We start from the raw sequence: 6,498 nt of genomic DNA on the forward strand, positions 1-6,498 counted from the left end.
TTAAGTACAGTAGTGAAGTAGTTCTACTTCATTACTATGCATCTCTGCATTTAGTCCACCACAATTCAGTCAATAGACTATTGTACGTTTTACTTAACTGTTTTTATAGCTTTAGTTACTTTGCAGATTCATATCAATAATACAAAATAATATGACTAAATTATGATTATTAAAGTGGATAAAGATGAGACTTTTTGATGCAGTGGAGAAATTCATAATACCTGTCAAGTCACAGGCCCCTTCCGCTTTTATTTTGGTGAAAGTAACTCAAAAGTAGCGTAAAAATAGTGTAGAGCATTACAATTACATTGTCTTACATAACTGGCACCACTATGCTACCGCCTGACTATTATATTATATTTACTGTCTATTGTGTGCATAATTGCACATTTTTAACTCAAATTTTGCTGCTCTTATTTTCCTCATTGTATATGTCTTCTTATTTTTACTTTTTATATTGTTTACTTGAATGTTATGTTTGTCTGTGGACCTAATTGGTTAAATATGTCTTGTCTCCACGATCTTTTTGTATGTTTTGACATGTGAAGAAATTGACAATAAAGCAGACTTTGAACTTTGAACTTTGAAGAATTCAGAGACAGTAATATTATAATATAACTAATTACTCTCAAATGACAGTAGCTAGTGATCAATAATGTATTTAATTTTCGATGTAACTTGCCCAAAACGGCAAATAATCAATTTGTTGACCATTAAATCAATCACCAACTATTTTGATAATCGATTCATTGGTTTGAGTCATTTTTTAATGAAATAATTCTCTGATTCTAGCTATTTAAATGGGAATATTTTCTGTTTTTTTCACTCTTCTGTGACAGTAAACTGTATCTCTTTGAATTGTGAATTAGACAAGACATTTGAAGACGTCATCTTGGACTTTGGAAAACACTGATTGACATTTTATTGACCAAACAACTAATCGAGAAAACAATCGACGTATTATTTGACAATGAAAAGTTGCTCACAGGTCAATAATATGGAACAGAAACATATAGTCAGCCCTAGTTAGGGCTAGGCGATGGGGAAATAATCAGATATCACGATATTTGTGACCAAATACCTCGATATCGATATTACGGCGATATTCTAGGGTTGACAAATGGTGCTTGTGGACATAATGTCTAAGTGGGGAAAAGACAAATAGCAGAACAGCCAGAACAGTCTCATAAGTTCAGAAAAGTCCATCACTTTACTGTAATACAGCTTGTAAAACCAGTAGAAGACAACACTTATGTTATATCACAATATTACGATATCCAAAATCTAAGACAATATCTAGTCTCATATCACAATGTTGACACAATATCGATATATTGCCCAGCCCTAGCCCAAATATGATTGAACAATTCTATATCATATTGCGTCAGCTGAGTAATGTTCCCCTGTGGATCAATCAATAGACAGCACAGCGCGGCGAACCAGTCGGGTTTAATGCAGCACAAACTCCCGCTTTTCTTTGTAAAAATGAAGTCCAAAACCCTTTCGTGTTTCAACAGAACTCTGTGATGTATCGTGGTTTCCATATAAGCTGTAGGTAATGTGGTCAATATCATCAACAAAGCATGTTACACCATGCCACGGAGATAAACAGTACATATTCCACATTTTTCTCCCAAGCTGATGGCGATAATGGAAAGAGTTATCAAATTGTGCTATTTCTCCTTCGGTTGAAAGATAGAGAGGTGGTTCAGAATCGGATTAGGTCACTTGATGGATGAAAGACAGACGTGTGGTGAGTTAAGCAAGTTAACAACAACCCCCCAACACTGCGTAGGCCGTTGTCTGTTAAGCTGTCTGGGAAAGTCCATGAGAGATTACACAGGAATGTGCAGACCATTTGATTAAAGTGTTTTGAATTTATTGCCTTGTTTTCCACTACTACGGTTTCACAATTCACACACTGTTTTTGTTGAACTTTCCATGCCTGCCTGTTCAATGTCAAAGCTACAGCCCCTGTGTCTATAGCCACTTGTGCACATACAGCGGTATATATGCATCTTTGTGGGATTACCTTTTCCTGCCTGCTTATTTCTATCCTTGCTTTATTAGCCACTAAAGTGATGCCTAAACACACAACATTTTGATATTTTTATTTTTTGTCAGCAAATTGGATGAGCAATAACTTGGCCGGCCACTGAGCTAAAAGAAATCTATTCTCTTGCAACCTTGTACATCCGGCTCCTAATTAAATCAGAAATTACATGCCTCTGCATTCTCAATTCACAATTACGTTAAAGTTCATGTATGAAGAAGGTGACCCAAACAGCTTTAAATCACTTCAAAAATATGGAATACCCTACCAAAGAGGTTGCAATTCAGCAAAAATAGTTGCTGAGACAAAAGTAAAGAATCATAAATATAAAAAAACATGAAATATTGTACAAAAATAACTAAAATAAGACCAAGCTGATTTTTATTTCAATGATCTTGATTAACAAAAAATCCAGAATCAATCTGTATCTGCATGTTAGGAAACCAGAAGACCTAGTACCAACTAGGCCATGGGTGAGAGGAAGAAAATATAGCTGTATACTTACAACGTTGGGGTTTGATTCCCTGTGAGTAACTCTATCCTAAATACATTGAGGTTCTGCTCCAACACAAGAGGCCCAGTGTGGCTGCTCACCCAACCAAAATAATAACTTAACTTATTATAATTACATTCCATTGTTTAGCCTAAATAGAGGGCTGTAGATTAGCTGACTCCCTGTTGGTTAAACACACTTTCCCGAAAAAAAAACATTTCAACTAATGGCACCCTGGAAAGATTCCCACATTACAATCAGATGAACGAGGGCCTGCACTAACAGCATGCAACGCACCAAAGCACACACACACATACACACACAGTGGTGCTAATTTTAGCTTTTAATTAGATTCCCTGCCTCTTGAATTCATCTCAGGATTGCGATTAAGGACAATGCTGTGTGCGCTAATGGGAGCGGGGGGAAAAAAGTGGTGGAGGTTTGTTTAATGACGCTTCACAGCTTAACGCGCTGACAGATAGCAGATCAGAAAAACCTCAGCAATTTCCCCCTTACATGAGTGATTTTCTCAATTAGCATAGCTGAAGTGTGCAGCGAGGGGAGGAGGAGGTGGGTATGAGTGTGAGTGTGTGTGTGTGTGTGTGTGTCTGCATGTTGAGGGTGTGCTTTTTGTCACTTTCTTTAGCGAACGTGTAGTTATCACGTGTGTCGGCATGTGTTCACACTGTATGCAGTGAAATACAGTGGGTTTGCATGCAAGTGTGTACATCTCCACACAGTGTAGGTGCTTTTACCTGCCATTTTGATTCAACTTCAAAACTTTTCATGTCAGACAGGATTAACAAACAAACAATCTCATAGTTTCCACAACCTCTAATTGCCCTATACAGTTGATTCATTTAGGCTCAGGTTTTAAATATGTTCAGTTCTGCGCCAGAATGAGTCAAAAAAACAGAGGAACTTGTTAAGATGTCCTTGGTGTGTATGACTGCAGGAGGGAAAAACTGAGAGAAGGGAAGGGAAAAAGAGGAAGATTGTAATGATCGAAAGAAGGATACAGCAGCCTCTTCAAATGTTGTCAATGAGCAACTAGCATCTATCCATCATGGCTGGAGCGAACAGCAAGGTGAACAGATGAGAGGAAAAAGAGGAAAAGGGCGAGATAAGGGAGTAAAATGTACAGTTAACTACTAAAGTCAAGTGTTTTTTATGACAACGTGTAATGAAGTAGGGTGGCTGCTAAAAAAAAAAGATGCAGATGAAAAGATCATCAAACCTGTTGACCTGACTCCTTTTACAAAATTCCTTCCAAAATTCCTTTTTTAAATATATAATATGCAGTCTTTTCCTCAAAAAACAATGTGTGCACAAAAGTAAGCCCTCTCAATCATCACTAATGACCCACTGGAGGTGTGTGGTGGTATCTGTAGGCCTATCTGCAGAGGCCCTGCCCTCTGTCTGGATTTTCTCTTTTCGTATTTTTTGGCTGTGAGAGGGACGTTTCTGGGCGGTTACAAAGAGCCTTTTGGCCCCACGTGGGTGTGTAACCCCCAGCCAATAACAGCGGGCAGTGTGTGCAGCCCGTTCTCATCACCCCTCAGTATATCACTTCAAAGCAGTAGTCTAACTGACACACAGAAAGCTTTCAACATTTAAACAAAATTTAAAGGCAAATGATGTGTCAAACCATTTTGAATTAAGTATGCTAGTGTGTTTCTGCGGAGGCATCCCAGCCTACAAGTCCTATCCTACAGACTAAAGAAATAACATATGTAATAATATTAATAATAATACTAATAATAATGATAATAAAAAAACTACCTTGGTTTGGTACAGAGCCTCGCAAAAAGAGCAGCATAACGAGCCAAGAACAACAGCTGTACACACACCTGTAACAATCAACACATAGCATTCAACACACAGGTAGCTCAGTGTCAACAACTCAACAACAAGCAGCCTGGCATCGTTAGACACACTGCAACAGACACACTTACCTGCACAGGTGTCCGACAGGTGCTCTGCAGCCAAGTATCAGCTCCATGAATCCGCTTTTGAAACAGACGCCGGTTGTGTTACCTTATTTATCTCTTCCCTTTTTTGCAGATTACTATTGTTATGGTATAGCACCACCAACTGTACAGGAGTGTGTGATACCATGAAGTTCATAGAGTCTAGGCTTGTAATAATTAAAAATAAACATTAATAAATGACAACCCTCTATTCTCTTCATTATACCTGCATCATTCAGCAAAATAAATAAAGCTTCAAGTCTCTCCCTTTTCATACCCTTTTCTTCAAGTATATCATGTATTGAGTTACTGTTATATTACTCACATGCAAAAAGTACACAAAACACAAAATAAGTACATGTTCTACATCTTCTTTGATGTGACAATCTATACATAATCCATTACCATTCCCTACTATTTGTTATGTAGCATTCAATGTGCCCTAATCTAAGTCTGGTACAGTCTAGCATTAAACTCTCCCATTCATTTTGTCATCTTTGTATGATTTCAGATTTAATTATGGATTTGGCTTCACCCTTCCCCAATGGAACAGTAATTCCTATATATTCGGTTTTCAGCATCTTTTCTGCAATTTTATCAGCCTCTTCATTTCCTTTAACGCCTATATGAGCCGGAACCCAACAAAACTGAATAATGATTCCTAAGATGTAACAGTAAATGTGTAATTTCAATAATCAAATTTCAAATCCCTCAATGAGTGACCTGTATCTAGGCTATAAATAGCTGCCGGGGAATCTGTACAGATTACAGCTCTCAGTGGTTTAACCTCTTCAACCTCCTCTAAGAGCTGTTGTAATCCCAGTTATCCCAAAAGAGTATACAGATAGAACTAATTTAACCTATATCCATCTCTCTTATTATATTCTGGAATATACATCCCATTACCACAGTGTCCATTTTGTGGATCTTTTGATCCATCTGTATACATTTTAACTTATCCATAGAATGACGATTCTATGGATAGAATACACATCCCTGTACATCCCTGGTAATACGCTTCAAAACTTTGTTGATATGGATACTCTCTCTTTCCTTCCAATAGTTCACTGTTAACCTCTGGTGATGGAAGAAACCATGGGGGGATAACACTTAGAATTTAGAATTTACAATTAAATTTCGGTTCTGTAACTCCATATTGTTCTGCTATAGGCTACTGGTGACGTTCCCACCCAGCCCTTTTGATTTTGTTTGATATTCCCAACAGCCATTAAGAACTGAAATTGCTGGATCATTAATACTTCCCAACAACCTAACCCAACATGTTAGAGACAATATAACATATTTTAGACTGAATGGAGATTCTTCTGATTCTACTATTCTTCTTCTTCTGGGTGAAAAAAAACTAAATTCTCTCTATTATTTTATATTTTTAAGATTACTTCTTGGAGCATTTTTTTCCTTTTATCAGATAGTGACAGTGGATAGACAGGAAAGGTGGGCGAGAGAAGGGGGATGACACAGCGAATGGCCGCAGGTCGGACTCAAACCTGGGCCACTGAAAAAGACTCAGCCCGCATGAGCGCCACTCTTACTTGGTGAGCTAGAGGTCGTCCCAAAACTAATTTTTCTCCATTATTCCTGATATAAATATAAATACATTCCCATTTGTCCAATAGTAATTATACCCAAATGCAAATGGAATTCCCATCTGCTTCAGCTGTACTTTGTGCTTAGTGCTAATTAGCTAATATAAGCATGCTATATGCATGAGGGTTCTAAGGGTTTGCACTGATCTGGGGAAAAAAACTTATCCTTTGCTCCCTGGACTTGGAATAATATGCAGAGTATACTACGTTTTAAAAGTGCAGTAGGTAAGGCTTATCAAAAACACCTTTCTGTCATATTTGCTCAAACTGGCCCTATGTTTGAGTAGAACTACATGATTCAATTCAATTTTATTTATAGTATCAATTCATAAGAAAAGTTGTCTCGAGACACTTTACAGATAGAGTAGGTCTAGA

Source organism: Etheostoma spectabile, chromosome 5 (genome assembly GCF_008692095.1).
Source record: "Etheostoma spectabile isolate EspeVRDwgs_2016 chromosome 5, UIUC_Espe_1.0, whole genome shotgun sequence".
Taxonomy (NCBI): Eukaryota; Metazoa; Chordata; class Actinopteri; order Perciformes; family Percidae; genus Etheostoma; species Etheostoma spectabile.